The 20,761-nt window shown below is 40.6% G+C and overlaps 1 protein-coding gene across 1 annotated transcript in view; it reads right to left on the minus strand.

The window, feature by feature from the left end:
• Positions 1–20,761, minus strand: part of ppp2r3a (protein phosphatase 2, regulatory subunit B'', alpha) — a 70,105-nt gene that overhangs the window by 47,811 nt on the left and 1,533 nt on the right. Inside the window, exon 2 of the mRNA XM_053239578.1 lies at positions 9,858–9,889. The gene's annotated coding sequence lies outside the window, so the exon portion shown is untranslated. The remainder of the gene's footprint in view (positions 1–9,857; positions 9,890–20,761) is intronic.

Here is a 20,761-nt window from a genome sequence, read left to right on the forward strand (position 1 = left end):
ATCACTGACAGTAATATCAGTGACAGTAACACCACTGACAGTAATATCAGTGACAGTAACACCACTGACAGTAATATCACTGACAGTAATATCAATGACAGTAACACCACTGACAGTAATATCAGTGACAGTAACACCACTAACAGTAATATCAATGACAGTAACACCACTGACAGTAATATCAGTGACAGTAATATCACTGACAGTAATATCAGTGACAGTAACACCACTGATAGTAATATCAGCGACAGTAACACCACTGATAGTAAGACCACTGACAGTAACACCACTGACAGTAACACCACTGACAGTAATATCAGTGACAGTAACACTGTTGACACTAACACCTTTCACTGTTAAAATATCACTGCTGACAGTAAGACCACTGACAGTAACATCACCGAAAATAATGCAAAACATTTGTCCTAAAAAGTCTCAATTTCTAAAATAAAGGTGATAGTTACTTTACATTTAAGGTCTCAGAATCCTTAAAAACCATTAAATATTTTATAAAGAACATTATTTTTAAAATATCACCACGGACACTGATATCTATTTGGATACACAACTGGCACAGAAGTTGTGTGTTTCTAAAAAATACAATTCTTTTTTTCCAAGCTGAGCAACTATGACATTCCATTTGTGACAAAATTAAATATATAATTTAAGAGAAATAACAATTAAACTGTTACTTTATAAATATGGATGATTAAATCATCATTCTTAACAAATTGGTAAAAATTTGTGTAGAATTTGGTTTTCATTCTTAATTTTTATTTATTTATTCCATAATGGCGCACTCGTGTATTTGATTTCATCACTAAGGGGACCGTCTGCATTTGCTACAGCAGATATAGGACAAGTTGTGTAGACTGTACGACTGGAGCCCAAACAAGAATACAGAAAATAACGGGTTTTACACCGACACACAGTCATTACAGCAGAAACATGGCGGCGTGGTGGCGGCTGAAACGATCCGCTCTCTACGCTGCGTTTTCCAGCAAACATTTAGCCGTGCAATTATCAGCTGACTGTGTTTTCCTGAAATGTCCACGCAAGCGTTTCCTCCAGCTCCACATCGGCTCGGGTTTCATATGAGGGGAAACTATGAGACATTCCCTCCCCTTACCCTACACACACACACACACACACACACAACGTCAACACCTGCACAGCTAAACTGTTCCCCAGTGTATCATCTGGAGTTATACCAGTCTCCAAAAATGCACTATAACTCTTCCATACACACTGTAGCCAACAATCACCTGAGCTAGTGTTTAGCCATTTGTTAGATGCTAATGCTTGGTTTAGTCATTGGTGATTGCAGTTAGTTGCTAGTTTGGGTTAACTAATGCTCGGACTAGGACTCAGACTTCAGCATTCCAAGAACTGTGATTGGTTGTGGCTCATAAAGTGTTGCGACTAATGAGTGATCAGTGCTGCAGGGACTTGAATGAAATGCCAAATGCTAGAATCTAACCCAAATGTTAGCTAATTCACATGACTAGCCACCTTCATTTGGTTTAGCTACTAGCATCTGCAATTTTTAACTTACATTTGAATTAGCAAACATTTGGTTTAGCTTGCATTTAAACACAATAACCCTTCCAGTGCAATTCAAAAGCACTTAAATCCCTGGAGCACTGACCACTCAACAAATACAACACATTTAAAAATAACAACTCTTCAAATGCCGAGTCTAAGTCCTCTAGTTGGATTATTTTAATATGTTAACTAGCATACTGGGGATAGCTAGCATTTAGGTTTGTTAATCATGGTTAACCATTGGTACTTGGCACTTGCGATCAGTTGCTGTCAGTTACGTTCTAACATTTAGGTTATTTGTTAGCAAAGTGCCAATGAATGACATTTGAGAGTAATCAGTTAGACGCTAGCATTTTCAAATGATTAATTAACTTCTGAGTTAACCTTCACGATTATCTCTTTAGCGTGTGTGCTAGTCAGGGATGAGCTGTAAGTTGGATGTCTGTTTAGTCCAGACAAGATGATGTGCTTTGTGGTCTGAAAAAGTCCCAAATTACCCCTTTTCAGTATCGTCCAAATCAATTCATCAGGCGAAATGACTGAAAAGACCAGCTGTTCTCTCTCTCTCTCCCTCTCTCTCACACACACACACACACACACAGCTGTGCTCCATTCATAAGTCTGTGCTTCTCCTTGGTGAACTTAATGATAGTCAACAGGACATCAGACGTCAACAGGAAGTGTGTACATCCTGTATCACTCAGGCACACCAGCCCCTGGTCGTGACACTGGTGAAAATAATCGGATACATGGTACTACCACCTCAATGACCCCACCCTCTACCTCAATAACCCCGCTCTCTACCTCAATAACACCACTCTCTAACTAAACAACCCCGCTCTCTACCTCAATAACCCCGCTCTCTACCTCAATAACACCACTCTCTACCTCAATAACACCACTCTCTACCTCAATAACACCACTCTCTATTTCAATAACACCACTCTCTATTTCAATAACCCCATTCTCTACCTCAATAACACCACTCTCTATTTCAATAACCCCATTCTCTACCTCAATAACACCACTCTCTATTTCAATAACCCCATTCTCTACATCAATAACACCACTCTCTACCTCAACAACACCACTCTCAATTTCAATAACCCCATTCTCTACATCAATAACACCACTCTCTACCTCAACAACACCACTCTCTATTTCAATAACCCCATTCTCTACATCAATAACACCACTCTCTACCTCAATAACACCACTCTCTACCTCAATAACACCACTCTCTACATCAATAACACCACTCTCTATTTCAATAACCCCATTCTCTACATCAATAACACCACTCTCTATTTCAATAACCCCATTCTCTACATCAATAACACCACTCTCTACCTCAATAACACCACTCTCTACATCAATAACACCACTCTCTATTTCAATAACCCCATTCTCTACATCAATAACACCACTCTCTACCTCAATAACACCACTCTCTACATCAATAACACCACTCTCTACCTCAATAACACCACTCTCTACCTCAATAACACCACTCTCTACCTCAATAACCCCGCTCTCTATTTCAATAACCCCATTCTCTACATCAATAACACCACTCTCTATTTCAATAACACCACTCTCTACATCAGTAACACCACTCTCTACCTCAATAACACCACTCTCTACATCAATAACACCACTCTCTACCTCAATAACACCACTCTCTACCTCAATAACACCACTCTCTATTTCAATAACACCACTCTCTACCTCAATAACACCACTCTCTATTTCAATAACACCACTCTCTACCTCAATAACACCACTCTCTACCTCAATAACACCACTCTCTACCTCAATAACACCACTCTCTACCTCAATAACACCACTCTCTAACTAAACAACCCCGCTCTCTACCTCAATAACCCCGCTCTCTACCTCAATAACACCACTCTCTACCTCAATAACACCACTCTCTATTTCAATAACACCACTCTCTATTTCAATAACCCCATTCTCTACCTCAATAACACCACTCTCTATTTCAATAACCCCATTCTCTACCTCAATAACACCACTCTCTATTTCAATAACCCCATTCTCTACATCAATAACACCACTCTCTACCTCAACAACACCACTCTCTATTTCAATAACCCCATTCTCTACATCAATAACACCACTCTCTACCTCAATAACACCACTCTCTACCTCAATAACACCACTCTCTACCTCAATAACACCACTCTCTACATCAATAACACCACTCTCTATTTCAATAACCCCATTCTCTACATCAATAACACCACTCTCTACCTCAACAACACCACTCTCTATTTCAATAACCCCATTCTCTACATCAATAACACCACTCTCTACCTCAATAACACCACTCTCTACCTCAATAACACCACTCTCTACATCAATAACACCACTCTCTATTTCAATAACCCCATTCTCTACATCAATAACACCACTCTCTATTTCAATAACCCCATTCTCTACATCAATAACACCACTCTCTATTTCAATAACCCCATTCTCTACATCAATAACACCACTCTCTATTTCAATAACCCCATTCTCTACATCAATAACACCACTCTCTACCTCAATAACACCACTCTCTACATCAATAACACCACTCTCTACCTCAATAACACCACTCTCTACCTCAATAACACCACTCTCTACCTCAATAACCCCGCTCTCTATTTCAATAACCCCATTCTCTACATCAATAACACCACTCTCTACCTCAATAACACCACTCTCTACATCAATAACACCACTCTCTACCTCAATAACACCACTCTCTACCTCAATAACACCACTCTCTACCTCAATAACCCCGCTCTCTATTTCAATAACCCCATTCTCTACATCAATAACACCACTCTCTATTTCAATAACACCACTCTCTACATCAGTAACACCACTCTCTACCTCAATAACACCACTCTCTACATCAATAACACCACTCTCTACCTCAATAACACCACTCTCTACCTCAATAACACCACTCTCTATTTCAATAACACCACTCTCTACCTCAATAACACCACTCTCTATTTCAATAACACCACTCTCTACATCAATAACACCACTCTCTACCTCAATAACACCACTCTCTACCTCAATAACACCACTCTCTACATCAATAACACCACTCTCTACATCAATAACACCACTCTCTACCTCAATAACACCACTCTCTACCTCAATAACACCACTCTCTATTTCAATAAGACCACTCTCTACATCAATAACACCACTCTCTACCTCAATAACACCACTCTCTATTTCAATAACACCACTCTCTACCTCAATAACACCACTCTCTACCTCAATAACACCACGCTCTACCTCAATAACCCCATTCTCTACATCAATAACACCACTCTCTATTTCAATAACCCCATTCTCTACATCAATAACACCACTCTCTACTTCAATAACACCACTCTCTATTTCAATAACCCCATTCTCTACATCAGTAACACCACTCTCTATTTCAATAACACCACTCTCTACCTCAATAACACCACTCTCTACCTCAATAACACCACTCTCTATTTCAATAACCCCATTCTCTGCATCAATAACACCACTCTCTATTTCAATAAGACCACTTTCTACCTCAACAACACCACTCTCTATTTCAATAACCCCATTCTCTACATCAATAACACCACTCTCTATTTCAATAACCCCATTCTCTACATCAATAACACCACTCTCTATTTCAATAACACCACTCTCTACCTCAATAACACCACTCTCTACCTCAATAACACCACTCTCTATTTCAATAACCCCATTCTCTGCATCAATAACACCACTCTCTATTTCAATAACACCACTTTCTACCTCAATAACCCCGCTCTCTACCTCAATAACGCCATTCTCTACCTCAATAACCCCATTCTATATCTCAACAACCCCACCCTCTACCTCAATAACACCATTCTCTACCTCAATAACCCCAATCTATATCTCAACAACCCCACCCTCTACCTCAATAACACCATTCTCTACATCAATAACACCACTCTCTAACTCAATAACACCGCTCTGTAACTCAAAAACCCCGCTCTCTACCTCAATAACCCCACTCTCTACCTCAATAACCCCATTCTCTACATCAATAACACCGCTCTCCACCTCAATAACACCACTCTCTATTTCAATAACACCACTCTCTACATCAATAACACCACTCTCTAACTCAATAACACCGCTCTCTACCTCAATAACCCCACTCTCTACCTCAATAACCCCACTCTCTACCTCAATAACCCCGCTCTCCACCTCAATAACACCACTCTCTATTTCAATAACACCACTCTCTATTTCAATAACACCGCGCTCTACCTCAATAACACCACTCTCTACCTCAATAACCCCACCCACTACCTCAGTAACACCACTCTTTACCTCAATAACCCCACCCACTACCCCCAAAAACCCAAACCTCTATCTCAGTAACCCCACTTACTACCTTAATAAGCCTAACCTATAACACAGTAACTCAAACCCTTGACCCTTTTCATCCTGTAACATCATCCTCAATCTCAGTGACACCTGCCTAACACACTTTCTCCATCCCTGTACAGTATCTCAAATTTCTCCACCATCTGCTTCAGTAACTCCGCCCCCTAGTTCAATAATCCAGTAATCAGGTCTATAAGCTTCACCCAGATTAATCACTCTTTTATCTTTTCCTCAGTGCTGCGTGGTTTTTGTTGATGGTGGTGGTGTTTAGAGGGGTCATGTTAGAACAAGTCCCACTGCAGCGCTTCAATACAAACATCAGCGTGAACATAACAAGCACATCCGTAATCAACCGCTCGCTTACACACAGCACTCACATCCACACTGTCACTGTAATTAACTCAGCTCGTTACAGAGACAGTAACGAGCACGCTAATGACAACCAACACTCACCACACAGGAGCACGGTTCCTTCAATCATAACACCACAGAGACAGAAAAATGACAACGAGACTAAACAGAAAGAGAGAAATGGGCTGGTTTCAAGCTCTGCTTTACAACCAAGGCAGTGAAACGGAGCGAAGGTTAAGATTAAGGGATAATAAAACAATATGTTAAAAAAAGAAAAGGAAAGGAAGTGTGTGTGTGTGTGTGTGTGTGTGTGTGTGGAAGCATGAGGAGCCATGCTAACGATGAATGAGTCAATGAAGAACAGTTAGCAAGGGAAAATTAAATCCTGCCGCACCATCAGCTTTCATCTTCCGCAAGCCATTAACTGTTAGCATTCCTGAACAGGATTAGGCCACATGGCTGTGTTTAATTAGCACAGCAGAACGCAGTGTAGGCAGCTAGTTCCTTTAGCAGCGGGTGTGCCGCTCTGGAAACAGTGTTTTGTGTATCAGTGTGTTTTATTATGAGACCTGATCCTCGCTAATACAAGCTAACGCTAACTATTGGGTCAGAGCTCCAGTTTATGAGCTTGTTCTGACAGACTGAGGAAAAAAAACTAGAGAGGAACAATTTATAGTCCTGCAGAGAGTCACAACAAAGTGTGTGTGTGTGTGTGTGTGTGTGTGTGTGTGTGGAGAAGCTGGAACACACACTTGCTATGTCAGCGTTTACTCCAAACTCTGATTACATCCATCTTCACACAGACATGGGCTGCATCCCAAATCGCATGCTACAGTACTAAATAGTGTGTAAAATAGTACTCTGTCTGTTTTCCTCACTATTTACCAAGTGATGCTAGCTGTACTAGCTAGGTGTTTACATTTTAGCTGTTGCCATAACAACTGACCACCATGGAACACTTTATTCCAAATCTGACCTACCATACTAAATAGACTGCGTTAAAATGTTAAAAGTAGCTTATACTTTAAAGGAAGCGTTATAAACCTTACTAGCTAACAATGCATCTAGTAGCTATGAAATTTCCTGGTTACCATGACAACCGGCAACCGCTTACGACTGTTCTAGATCACAAACTACTCTACGAAACAGTGAAAATAATACACCATGTCTAGCCATGTTAGCTGTGCTAGCAAAGTGTTTACGATGCTTGATGAAGTTCGCCGGTTGCTATGACAACCAGGCTGCGTTTGTGGCTATGTTCTCTAGTGCACACTATTTAGCAAGTGGTATTAGCTAGCTAAGCAACAACCCGTGGCTACGTCCCAAATCACAGACTGATAGTGTGCGAAAACAGACGTCTTTATCTCTGCGTCTCTCTGAGAAAGTGTCCTGCTGCATTTTCTCACAAAACAAAAATAATAGTGTGTGTGTGTGTGTGTGTGTGTCGGTTACATAAAGCCATTATGTGTGTTTGGGTCTCTCGGTCACACACACACACACCATTAAAGCCAATTTTCCCCCACAATCCACTGGGAATTATTTTTCCCCTTCGTTAGCATTTGGGACAGCGAATGACATTTGTGATTAATCTGTTAGATGCTATCATTTAAAATTACTAATTAACGTTAATCCTATGTTCACATTAGCGAGTGATGAGTCACTGTTATCGCTTGTACTTCGTCTCTTGTGGCAGAAATCTAGTGTTGACGATTGTGGGCGTGGCCTTTCTGGCGTTTTTTTTTTTTTCCTGTAGCAATATATAAAGCTAACTAGTTAAACGCAAATTAAATAACACACTAATCAGGGAGAGAAGTAGATTTTTTGATTTACATTTTACATACTCGGCTTCGTACTAGCTTCGTTCTCAGATTAGATTAGCAAGGCAAGCTAACTACAGCTACTAGCTACGTACACTCACCAGAAACACCAACGATCTCTGCTACTTCGTTCCAAGCTTTATTTTTCTTCGTAACGTCTCTGTACATTTAATGAGAGTCATATATGACAGGAGACGATGAAACCATAACGAGGTTATACGTTTTTCTTTCATTTATGCGTCAAACAGTAAACGGGAAATGACTGCAGGTAGGAACTAAATTTGTGAGGCGGGAAATGAAGAAACGTCGGACCACATGCGGAGTAGGATCTGTCCGAGGAATTGTCAGAGGTATACGAAACGATCGTTTGGATTTTTCCGCTTCTTTACAGCGTCGTAACTAATTTGCACGAAATTGAGAAAATCAGTTCAAATATCGATGTTGCTGAAATCGTGGCTCTGTATCTCACACATACGTAGAAAATGAACAATCGCAACTTTTCGAAATTTTGGTAGCTAAGTTAGTTAAGTGAAAGAGTCTCAGTAGCTTTACGTTAGATGACGAGAGAGGAATCCGAGATCTTAAAGACTTTTTTATTCTTTAAAGAGTCAAATTCATCGTGACAGTCACGACCCAGACTACCTGAGTTCATCTCTGAAACGTTCCAAGCGTCTGATCCCATGAGCGCTTTAATCCTTGTTATTTCCTGCAGGAGTGTGTGTGTGTGCGTGTGTGCGTGTGTGTGTGTGTGTGTGTGTGTGTGTGAGGAGGGCAGGGGGGAGAGGGGGTGGTTTGGGACGAGAGGAACTGTGTCTGAATCTGAAGTGCAGAATGACGGAGGGGAAAAGAGCTGCATAAATCAGAGGAAAATCTCACGGCTAATCATATTTCCATCTGGAATCACGGCGCTCTGCTGGATGAAAAGTCTTTATTACTGACGCACAAAGTCCAACCATAAAACTCAAAACACGCCGTTATTAAAATAAAATCGCAGAATGGACTCGTCTGCGCAGACGGACGCTTCGTAACATCTGCTTCGTGTCAGAGTGAACACGCAGATCATACTGCAGACAAAGCTGTGTATTATCTTCTTCTCTTGCACTGTGAGTGTGTGTGTGTGTGTGTTATGCCTTTCTTAAAGGGAAGGACCTCTGTTGAAAGTGTGTGTGTGTGTGTTTCCCATAAGGAGGAATATCCCAAATATGAGAGTTACCTCACTTGTGAGAAATTTCCCATTAGATAGAGGATAACTTTTTTTTTTTTTAACACTCTCCTGTATATGTGTGTGTGTGTGTGTGTGTGTGTCTGTATATGTGTGTGTGTGTCTCACACACACACACACGCACATGAGTCAGAGCCAACATGAAACACACACCGAGCCGCCCTGACTGAGTTTTGAGTGCAGTCCAACATGTGTTTGGTGTCTGGAGTGACAACGCTGATGTAGCTAATCAGTAATGAAATCCTAACAGGGCCTTAATTTACCTTTTAATTTTTCTCGGTATAATTAAACCACTGATAAATGCTGAGTAACTCACAATTCTTCATGACTGTTGAAACATTCTAAAACATATAAATATATAACATATCACTTATACTTGTCGAGAAATTTGACACCTGGGTTAAAGAAAGGAAAGAAAAGAAAAGAAAAGAAGAGAAGAGAAATTGAGAGGCCCAGTGCTGCTGCTTTACCTGCTCAATGTCTTACAGCTTCAACTTCACTCCTGTGGAAAAAAATACAGAAAATTTAGAGGCAGTTTATCAAATTTTAGCAGTGAAAATATTATCAGGTCTTCCACTTTCCCCCCCAACAGACCCCGCCCCCTACGTTGTCTGAAAGACACGCCCACTCACTCATTCATGCTTCAAATATTGACTGAAGGACACACGCACATTCCCATCTGTACTCTTAAAGACACACCCAGTTAGAAGCTCTCTCATTTCTGTATACAGACTCAAAATTCCCGCCCCTCAGAGCCGCTCTCATTTGCATATATTAACTTAAAGACACGCCCCTCACAGCTGCTCTCATTTGCAAATATATACTTAAAGACACGCCCCTCAGAGCCGCTCTCATTTGCATATATTAACTTAAAGACACGCCCCTCGCAGCTGCTCTCATTTCCAAATATTAACTTAAAGACACGCCCCTCAGAGCCGCTCTCATTTCCAAATATTAACTTAAAGACACGCCCCTCACAGCTGCTCTCAATTCCATATATGAACTTAAAGACACGCCCCTCCTAGCCAATCTCATTTGCATATATTAACTTAAAGACACGCCCCTCAGAGCCACTCTCATTTCCATATATGAACTTAAAGCCACACCCACTCAAAGCTGCTTCTATTTCCATATACAGATTCAAAGACACACCTACTTAGAGCTGCTTCCATTTCCTTATATGAACTCAAAGACACACCCACTCACACACCCTGTCATATTCATATATCGTCTCAAGTATACACCCACGTTCCCATCTATGGTTTTAAAGCCACACCCTCTCATTTCTGTATATGGAGTCAATGACACACCCACTCAGAGCTGCTCCCATGTCCATATATGGACTCAAAGTCACACCCACTCAGAGCTGCTCTCATTTCCCTATATGGTCTCAAAGATACACCCTCTTAGAGCTGCTTTCATTTCCTTATATGGGTTCAGAGCCCCTTTCATTTACATATTTGGACTCAAAAACACACCCCTCAGATACTCCCTCATTTCCATACACGGACTCAAGGACACGCCCACTCAGAGGCACTCCTATTTCCATATATCAACCTAAAGACACACCCACATTCCTATTTATGCCCAATTAGTTACACTTCCATTTCAATATATGGATTCATACACATGCCCAGTCACAGCCTCTCTCATTCCCATATATTGATTCAAGGACACACCCACATTCCTATATTGGTCTTAAAGCCACGCCCACTCAAAGTTGCTTCCATTTTGAGACACACTCAGATATTCACTGATTTCCATATATGTACTCAAAGACATGCCCACTTAGAGAACCTCTCCCATTTCTATTGAACAGACACACCCACTCAGAGCCTTAATTTCCATATATGAACTCAAAGACACACCCACTCAGAGCCTTCATTTCCATATATGGACTCGAAGTCACACCCACTCAGAGTCACTTACATTTACATCTGTGAAATCGAAGACAAGCCTACTGAGATACGCTTCCATTTCCATTATTTTCCATTATAATAGAAAGACTTTACTGCCTTCACCTGAACGTTCTGCTGCACTTCTCTCCATTTCTTATAAAGAACCGAGGAACATCAGCGTTCTGAACCCAGCGTGAGGATCTACTCAAATCCTCAGATGAGAACGTCAGAGCCGAGCGACCGCTTATTGTTAACATTTCAACAGTGAAAGTCTGTAATCACGCTAAATTCCCCACAACACTCAGCTCGAAATAACAAAGTGTGTGTGTGTGTTTGTTTTTGTGTGTGTTTGAAATTGTTGCTCCTGTCTCTTAGGAAGATTTACAGCAGACGAACACACACCCTGTTACACCCATCCTAAACACACACTTCTACCGAGTCAGCATCTTCTCACAGGTAAACACCCATCTAACTCTCATTTCACCCTCATGTGCGAAGTAGTGCGCACTACGTAGCACACATGCTACTCTTCTGGGTCAGAAATAACACTCTGTGGTGTAGCATGATCCGTAGTGCACTACGTAGTGAGAGCAGGAATATAATATTATTTGGAACACAGCCCAAAAAAGGACTTGAATATGATAAGACTTTATAAAAAAAATTATTTAATGCTTATTAGAAAAACCAAGGTCAAAACACTAGATGATTAATAACTCTCTCTCTCTCTCTCTCTCTCTCACACACACACACACACACATAACTCCAGGGCATCAGTTTTAACTACACACACTCTCTGTATGTCATATTCCATAATGATACTCATTATAATGATGTGCTGTAATTAGAATCTGTCAAAACTCTCACTCTAATCACTTTAATTAAATGAACAGATCATTAAACACACACACACACACACACTGATTGCTCTTTACGTATTACGTGCTTTCAATCCACACTCTTCGGTTTTAATAAGATCCGCAATGATGATGTCAAACTGACCAGATTGTCACGTCGGCCATATTCAGGGTCAGAAAAGGACAAAGAGTCAGCAGATTGAGCAAGTTTACATCCACAGTGTAGAAGATCTAAAGCTCAGTGCATTTAAAAGACTTTATTTTTTTTAAAACATTTGATTTTTAGTCCGTTTGTCGAGTGTGAATCAGAGGGAAAGTGATTCTTTCGGTTAGTTGGTTATTTAGTTTTGTTTGGCACGAACCAAAAAAGGAACAAAAAAACACTTGTTTTCTCAGGTACATAAAAACCTCATTCGTTTATAATTTTGTTTATTGGTCAGAAATATTTTTTGAAAAAAAAAAAAAAAAAGTAAAAGCAAACCTTTACAGACTTGAATCGCTTTCTCACTACAAAAGTGATTCGACTCTGAATCGACTCGACTCGATGAAGTGAATCAAACATGAAGTGTGTTTCGGTTTGCAGTGTTTTTTTTTTAGATTTTTTGCAAACTGCTAAACTGGAAAAACACTCAATGCCACAGACAAAATGTTTGAAGCTAGTTTTATATTTATATCTCTTATATTTATATAATTGTCTAATCATTTCTTTAGTGTTCTACTATGATTTCTACACACACTTAGTAAATGTTTAGCTTTTTCCATTGCAGGATTTTACGAGGTTTTACGTTTTATGAGTTTTATGAGGATGTTTTCAGCCCCACACATTCCACAGTCGGATTTATTTTTGCCTTAGATTTGGCTAAAAAACAAAAAACACTTACACTTACAGCAAAAAATCTCTTTTAACACCTAATTTTAGCCTTAAACAAATTAGCTGAATTCTTCTTGTAATTCTACAAGTCGTAATTTTAAGTTGTCTAAATCACATTACGTCACTTTTTAGTTTGTCTCTTAAATATAGATTGACCTTAAACACAGACAAAAAAAAAAACAAAAACGCAATAAAAATAGTTGTTCCTACTTCCTGGTTTTCCTCACTGCCACTTTAGCTCCGTCCCCTCATCACTGTAAATACCTGGTCCTTACAGTGTGTCAAAAATAATTCAAAATTCATGATTATGATAAACAACTGCACAATACAGTCTCTTTGCAGTGAGTAGACTTGATGATAATGATTTAACAATTTAGCTAGCATGAAACCATTACGTATTTTATGCGGATGAACCGTCAGGAATATAAACTTTTTTTTTAGCTCCATTGTCTGTAGCCTTGTCGTTTCCTTTATTTATTCTTTATATACAGACAAATTCAGCACTCACATAAAAACAGGTAACTGTAACACACCAGAGAGGGAATAAAGAACACACACACACACACTCTTCCTTTTCTATTCAGAGTGAAGTGTGTTTGTAGCCATGGTAACTAGTTAGAGACAGACTGAAGGAAATGCATCATTATATTAGTTTTGTAAGGCAACAGATGAATAATAACACAAACAAAACACACTAATGTGAGGCGGCCATGTTGGACTCTACAACTCGCGCACGCACGCACACACACACACACACCAATGTGAGGCAGCCATGTTGGACCTTATAGCTCACTCATACACACACACACACACATACACACCAACATACACATACACTCATGTGAGGTGGCCATGTTGGACTCCACAACTCGCACACACACACAAACACACAAACACACACACACACACACACACACACACACACCAATGTGAGACGGCCATGTTGGACCCTATAGCTCACTCATACACACACACCAACACACACACACACACCTACCTACATACACACACTCATGTGACGTGGCCATGTTGGACTCAACAGCTCAAACATACTGATGTGCGGTGGCCATTTTGGACCTACAACTCTCTCTCTTTCTCTCTCACACACTCACACACACACTCACACACACACACTCACACACACAGATGCATGGTAGCCTCATTGGGCCCTATAGCCCACACACACACACACACACACACAAACTGTGAGGTGGCCATTTTGAACCTACAACTCTCTCTCTCTCACCCACACATACACACACAGACACACACACAAACCGCAAGGCAGCCATTTTGGACCTACAACTCACACACACACACACACACACACACACACACACACACACAGATGTGAGACGGCCATGTTGGACCTTTTTTTTTTGTCACTCCATCATCATGATGATGTCACTCAGTAATCTTACTCTCCCGCAGTGTGTTCCTGTCTCAGAACAGCGTGTCGCAGCACGAAGTGTTCCAGTGCAATGTTACTGAGTGTGTGTGTGTGTGTGTGTGTGTGTGTGTGAAAAGCTTTTTTCTTCAGAGTGACTGTAAACATCCTCTTCATCTTTCCTTTTCAAATCAACATAATGAACTCTGCAGGAAATCCTCAGAGAAAAGAGACAAACAAACAGATAGATAGAAAGACAGATACAAAGACAGAGAGAGAGAGAAAGAGAGAGAGATAGACCCACAGACAGTGTTACTAAATGTGAACCTTTCTGTTTTGTGTCCGTGTTTGACCCCACGACCCACTGACTCTCTGGAGTGCTGCTTGATAAGGGTCAGAGGTCAGAGGTCGGGCCAGGCTGCTTGATAAGGGTCAGAGGTCAGAGGCCTGGTCAGGTCTGAGGCATGCAGCCTTGAAATGAAACAGAGTGTGTGGTAAATTCAGCATGAAGAATCTCAGAATGTCTCGGCCCTCACACTCACACACACACACACACACACACAGGGTGTGTGCCTTTACTGAATTAAAATGGGTGTGTGAGCATGTGCTAGCTTGTGTGTTAGCATGTGTTAGCGCAGGAGGACTCGCTGTAGTGCACTCAGTAGGGAGGGAGCGAGAGAGAGCGAGGGAGGAGGGAAAGGTCATGTTTTGGAAAGGAAAAAAAACTCTTTATGTGCTAAACAGTTTAGCGCCTAGCGCTCACTGTGTACTGCTAAGATGGCAACGCAGGAAAACACACACACACACACGCACAAACAGTTGTGCAATGGTTAGAAAGATAAATTATCGTCATTTATAATCAGCTTTTAGGTGTCTGGCAATGAATGGATGCTAACAGGAACAAAAAAAGTGCTTATGCAATTGTGGAGATGATTAGCATTGCTAGCTTTTAGCACAGCTAGTCATGAATGGAAGCTAATAAGATTTAAGATCTGCTAGCAATATTTCTGCTTAGCGTTATTTTTCAAACGGTAAACTTCTTAAAAACTTATTTTCTTACTAGCGCTGCTAGCATTTAACACACACCACGACACATACGGTCAAGTCCGTAATTATTGGCACCCTTTGCTTAAAGAAAAAAGCCTGAAACCATTTAAACAATTTTTTTTTGACAAAAGTCAAACATTAGCATAAAATCCATGTGAAATATCTTGCACTAGCATCAGTTCATCACAATTATTACTCGGAAATAGTTAGAAATACAATTCTGCACCGTTTATTATTAGCAGCGTTAGCGCTTTATGGCGTCTGGCGAATTAATGAATGCTAAGACAAACAAAATGATTAGCAATGCTAGCTTTTAGTTATATATTTTTAACATAGCTAGTAAAGTTTCTCCTAGTTATATTTCTGCTTCGCTTTGTTTTTCAAATCATACATTTAATACACTCATTACAGTCACCTCCATAATTATTGGCACCCTTTGTGAAAATAAATGAAAGCATAAGCATGTTATTTGGACATACAGAAACACTGTACAGTTTTATAGCTGTACTTTAACAATATTTTTTTCTTTTTTGTGGTTTTTCCCATTTTTCGCTTAAAGGGCAGCAATAATTTTGTCAATTACCCACAGCACGTTGGGTTCATTTACTTCTACTGTAAATCAGGAATAAACACACAGTCGCTGTTCTCTTCATTCACACGGCAACAATAAAAAAAAAAAAAAAAAAAAAACCACACGACTAAAGCCACACAAAGACCTCTCTCTCTCTCTTTCTTTTTTCCCCTCCATTTTTTCCCTCTTTCCTTTTTTTTCCCACTGAGGGAATTTGGCACAGGAAGAATGTCTCTCTGTGACTGAGGCGGTGAAAAAATGTGCCACTCGATGCACAGTCTATTAGCGTCTGTTCCCCCTGTACTGTTCGAGGCTTGGGGGGTCAGAGGTCAGAGGTCAACAGGCACCACAGAGCGGAAGTGGCGAGAGCACAGGAAGAACATTAAAGGAAAAAAACAGGATGAATCTATTATATAAGGCAACGTTGAAAACCACATCAGAGTTCTAGTGCTGCTATCGGTTTGTAAGCTGTTGAATTCTGGACTCTGATTGGTCAGAAGGTGTTGATTAGTTTTCTATAACCGCAGCTCTGACAGTAGCGCAGGTTTATATTACATCATACATCTTCAGGACAGAGGAGTTTACGCTTCTTCGCGGTTTCTCGGTAACATGTGAAACAAGCTGCGTTTTTATCTTATTAACGTCAAGAGAAACAATAAAGAGAGGCTGGTGAGGAAACGACTGTTTATAGCTGCTATAACGTTAGCGACAACAGGAACTCACTCGTTTCACAAGAATCGTTGCTAAACTGCTGTGGTGTAAGAGAAATAAAACACTCAGGGATATGCTGTTATAGGAAAATAATCATCTTTGGGGTGATAGCAGTAACTCCACTTCATGTTTTATTCCCTTCTCAGGGACTCTTGTGTACTCTTCAGACCAGACCACAGGTTTTCAGCAAGTTTCTTCAACTCAACATACAACATTCAACTCACAAAACATTTATTTTGTTCTGCCAACATTTCTGCACTTAATACTGTCTGCTTTTTTCGCCGATGATCAATATTACACAGCGCAGAACCGAACCTCTCCTCCCTGTCATTAGCGAATGACTCCCCCGTAGCTGCTCCCTCGGGATCTGATGAGCTGTGACTCATTTCTACATTTTTATTTTAATAAAATTGACTCAATCTGCCAATTTTTTCCACTGCCTCTCTTCTCCAGTCCATGTTTTTCATCCTGAAGCGTCTCTCCATCTTTTCCTACAGAGTTATCCAAGAAATCTAACGCATCGTCATGCCAGTAGGATATTGCTGCACCTACTTCTCACCTCGTAAATACCCGTCTAGCTTCTGGTTCTGTGCCATTTGATCTAAAAACAGCAGCTCACCCCGATGAAAAACAAGCCAGGATCCAACTGGGCTATCTGTCCCTATTTCCACCCCAATAACTGCTCTCAGCCAATCAGAACACACCGTACCTCTCTCAGCCAATCAGAGCACAATGTACCTCTCTCAGCCAATCAGAGCACACCATTCATCTCTTAGCCAATCAGAACACACCATTCATCTCTTAGCCAATGGGAACACACCGTACTGCTCTCAGCCAATCAGAACACACCGTACCTCTCTCAGCCAATCAGGACACACTGTACTGCTCTCAGCCAATCAGGACACACTGTACTGCTCTCAGCCAATCAGAACACGCCATTCATCTCTCAGCCAATCAGAACACACCATTCATCTCTTAGCCAATGGGAACACACCATATTGCTCTCAGCCAATCAGAACACAATGTACCTCTCTCAGCCAATCAGGACACACTGTACTGCTCTCAGCCAATCAGAACACACTGTACTGCTCTCAGCCAATCAGAACACACCGTACTGCTCTCAGCCAATCAGAACACACCATACTACTCTCAGCCAATCATAATACACCATTCTCTCTCAGTCAGTCAGAACACACTGTGCCTCTCTCAGCCAATCAGAAAACAGTGTACCTCTCTCAGCCAATCAGAACACACTGTACTGCTCTCAGCCAATCATAATACATTGTACTTCTCTCAGCCAATCAGAACACACTGTACTGTTAATATATTAGTGCTAAGTGATGGAGTGTAACTGTATGCTGCTTGTTAACAGATTAATGTCACAGATTGCCGTGAGCTGAAGCGATGACATCATTCACAAAACATCAAATAAAACCACCGACGCTTTTCCTTTTGTTCACGTTTTCTCTCCAAACATGTAACTCTATCCAACGCACTGAAGCTCTGAACGCCCAGCTCTGTGTAAACACAGCGGAGAGCGTGATGATGGATCACTAGAGGATCAGTCATCACAGAACCGCTGACTTTATCAGGCAGACGCGTAGGAACCGCGAAGAAAGAGCAAAGGAACCGTGTCTTTATTTCTATATAAGGCATTAGAATAAAAATAAAAGTGTGCTTACAGAGCAAGCGCTCAGAAATACCCTTACTCCAAGGAAACGTCGTGGTTTAACAAGTTTACCTCAGAACAATTTTACACACTAAGAATAGCATCGAGTAGCTTAGCATGTTAGCCGTATCATATCACAATATTACTGATATATTTCACCCCATTACTATTCTCTCAGCCAATCAGAACACTCTGTACTGCTTTCAGCCAATCAGAAAACATCGTACTGCTCTCAGCCAATCAGAACACATCATACTGCTCTCAGCCAATCAGAACACACTGTGCCTCTCTCAGCCAATCAGAAAACATCGTACTGCTCTCAGCCAATCAGAACACACTGTGCCTCTCTCAGCCAATCAGAACACACCATACTGCTCTCAGCCAATCAGAACACACTGTGCCTCTCTCAGCCAATCAGAACACACCATACTGCTCTCAGCCAATCAGAACACACTGTGCCTCTCTCAGCCAATCAGAACACACCATACTGCTCTCAGTCAATCAGAACACACCATACTACTCTCAGCCAATCAGAACACATCATTCTGCTCTCAGCAGAGTGCATTTGTGATAAAAGGTTTAGAATAAATAAATCTGTAGCAAGCGCACATATGTGTGTGTGTGTGTGAGTTTGATTTTAGTAATACTGTAGCTCAGTTACCCTGCAGATATGTAATACGGCAGATTAGACAGACAGTTACCATGGTGATGCTCATGTTTTAATTAAATTACACACACACACACACACACAGCACAATTCATCCATGACGATACACAGATTCCAAAACAGCAGATTTACTCTCACTACGCAGGAAAAAGTCAATGAGGAAAAGAAATGACTAGAAATCAATCTCTAAACGAATTCTGTTCATTTGCTTCAAAGTCTTGAAGATGTGACGTACAGTGACTAGAAAAATAAATAAATAAATACACGCACAGCCTGATTCTCTGATTCACTCGTTAAGACATTAAATCATTCGTTAAGATGCTGATTCACTCGTTATGAAACTGATTCACTCGTCAAGATGCTGATTCGCTCGTTACGAAACTGATTCGCTCGTTACGAAACTGATTCGCTCGTTATGAAACTGATTCTCTTGTTATGAAACTGATTCACTCGTCAAGATGCTGATTCACTCGTTACGAAACTGATTCTCTTGTTACAAAACTGATTCTCTTGTTACGAAACTGATTCGCTCGTCAAGATGCTGATTCACTCGTTACGAAACTGATTCACTCATTACGCAACCTATTCACTCGTTAAGATGCTGATCCACTCGTTAAGGCACTAAATCAGTTGTTAAGATGCTGATTTGTTCATTAAGACAGTGATTCATTCATTCATTAAGATGATACTTCACTTGTTAAGACATTGATTCACTTGTTAAGACATTGATTCACTCATGAAGATACTGATTCAATCCTTAAGAAACTAAATCACTCATTAAAATGCTGATCCTTTCGTTAAGACACTAAATCACTCATTAAGACACTGATTCACCAATAAGACTGATCCATTCATTAAGATGACAGTTCACTCGTTAAGACACTGATTCACTCATTAAGATGCTAATTCATGCATTAAGACACTAATTCATTCGTTTATTCATTAACTCCCTGATTCACTTGTTACCTGCACGTTTGAGCTCTAACTCACTCGTTTAGAGTTCACTCCATGATTCAATCATTAAGTCTCTGAATCACTCATTCTGTCAAGGATTAACTCATTAACTCCATGACTCACTGGCTTTATGATTCATTCATTTTGATTTACCTCCATTTATTCCATGACTCAATCATTTACTCCCTGATTCACTCCTTTATTCCATGATTGTCTTTTCTCCAATTTTACTGCACTTTCTTCTTATCTGACTCTGCTCACACATGCATGTCAGTGGCTCTGGAGCCATCTTTCCTGCACATTATAGCCATTTTCACACTTTCCAGTGGTTTTCTTTGTGGATTGATCATTTCATCCCTGGAAGGAAAAGAAAAATATACACATATGTACGTATAAGATCTACAGCGCTTTATATGCAGTCATGCCGTGACTCACACACACTACAGCGGAGTTAAAAGGCGAAAGAAGAAGGAGAAAGATCCGAGTCAGCATCCAGACGTCTCGTTAAACCAACAGCTGCAGCATCGGATTAACGAGGAACGGCGGCTGTGTCTCAAACCGCAGGCTACTGTACTATAGAGTGCATTAAAGTAATACCGCATAATAGAGTATACTACAATAAGCAAGGCCGTGTGTGTGTGTGTGTGTGTGAGTGTGTGTGTGAGGGCTGAGAGCAGCTGAGATTCATGCTGAATTCACCACACGCTCTGTTTCCTGACAACGCTGCATGCCTCAGGTCTGACCT

Source organism: Pangasianodon hypophthalmus, chromosome 14 (assembly GCF_027358585.1).
Source record: "Pangasianodon hypophthalmus isolate fPanHyp1 chromosome 14, fPanHyp1.pri, whole genome shotgun sequence".
NCBI lineage: Eukaryota > Metazoa > Chordata > Actinopteri > Siluriformes > Pangasiidae > Pangasianodon > Pangasianodon hypophthalmus.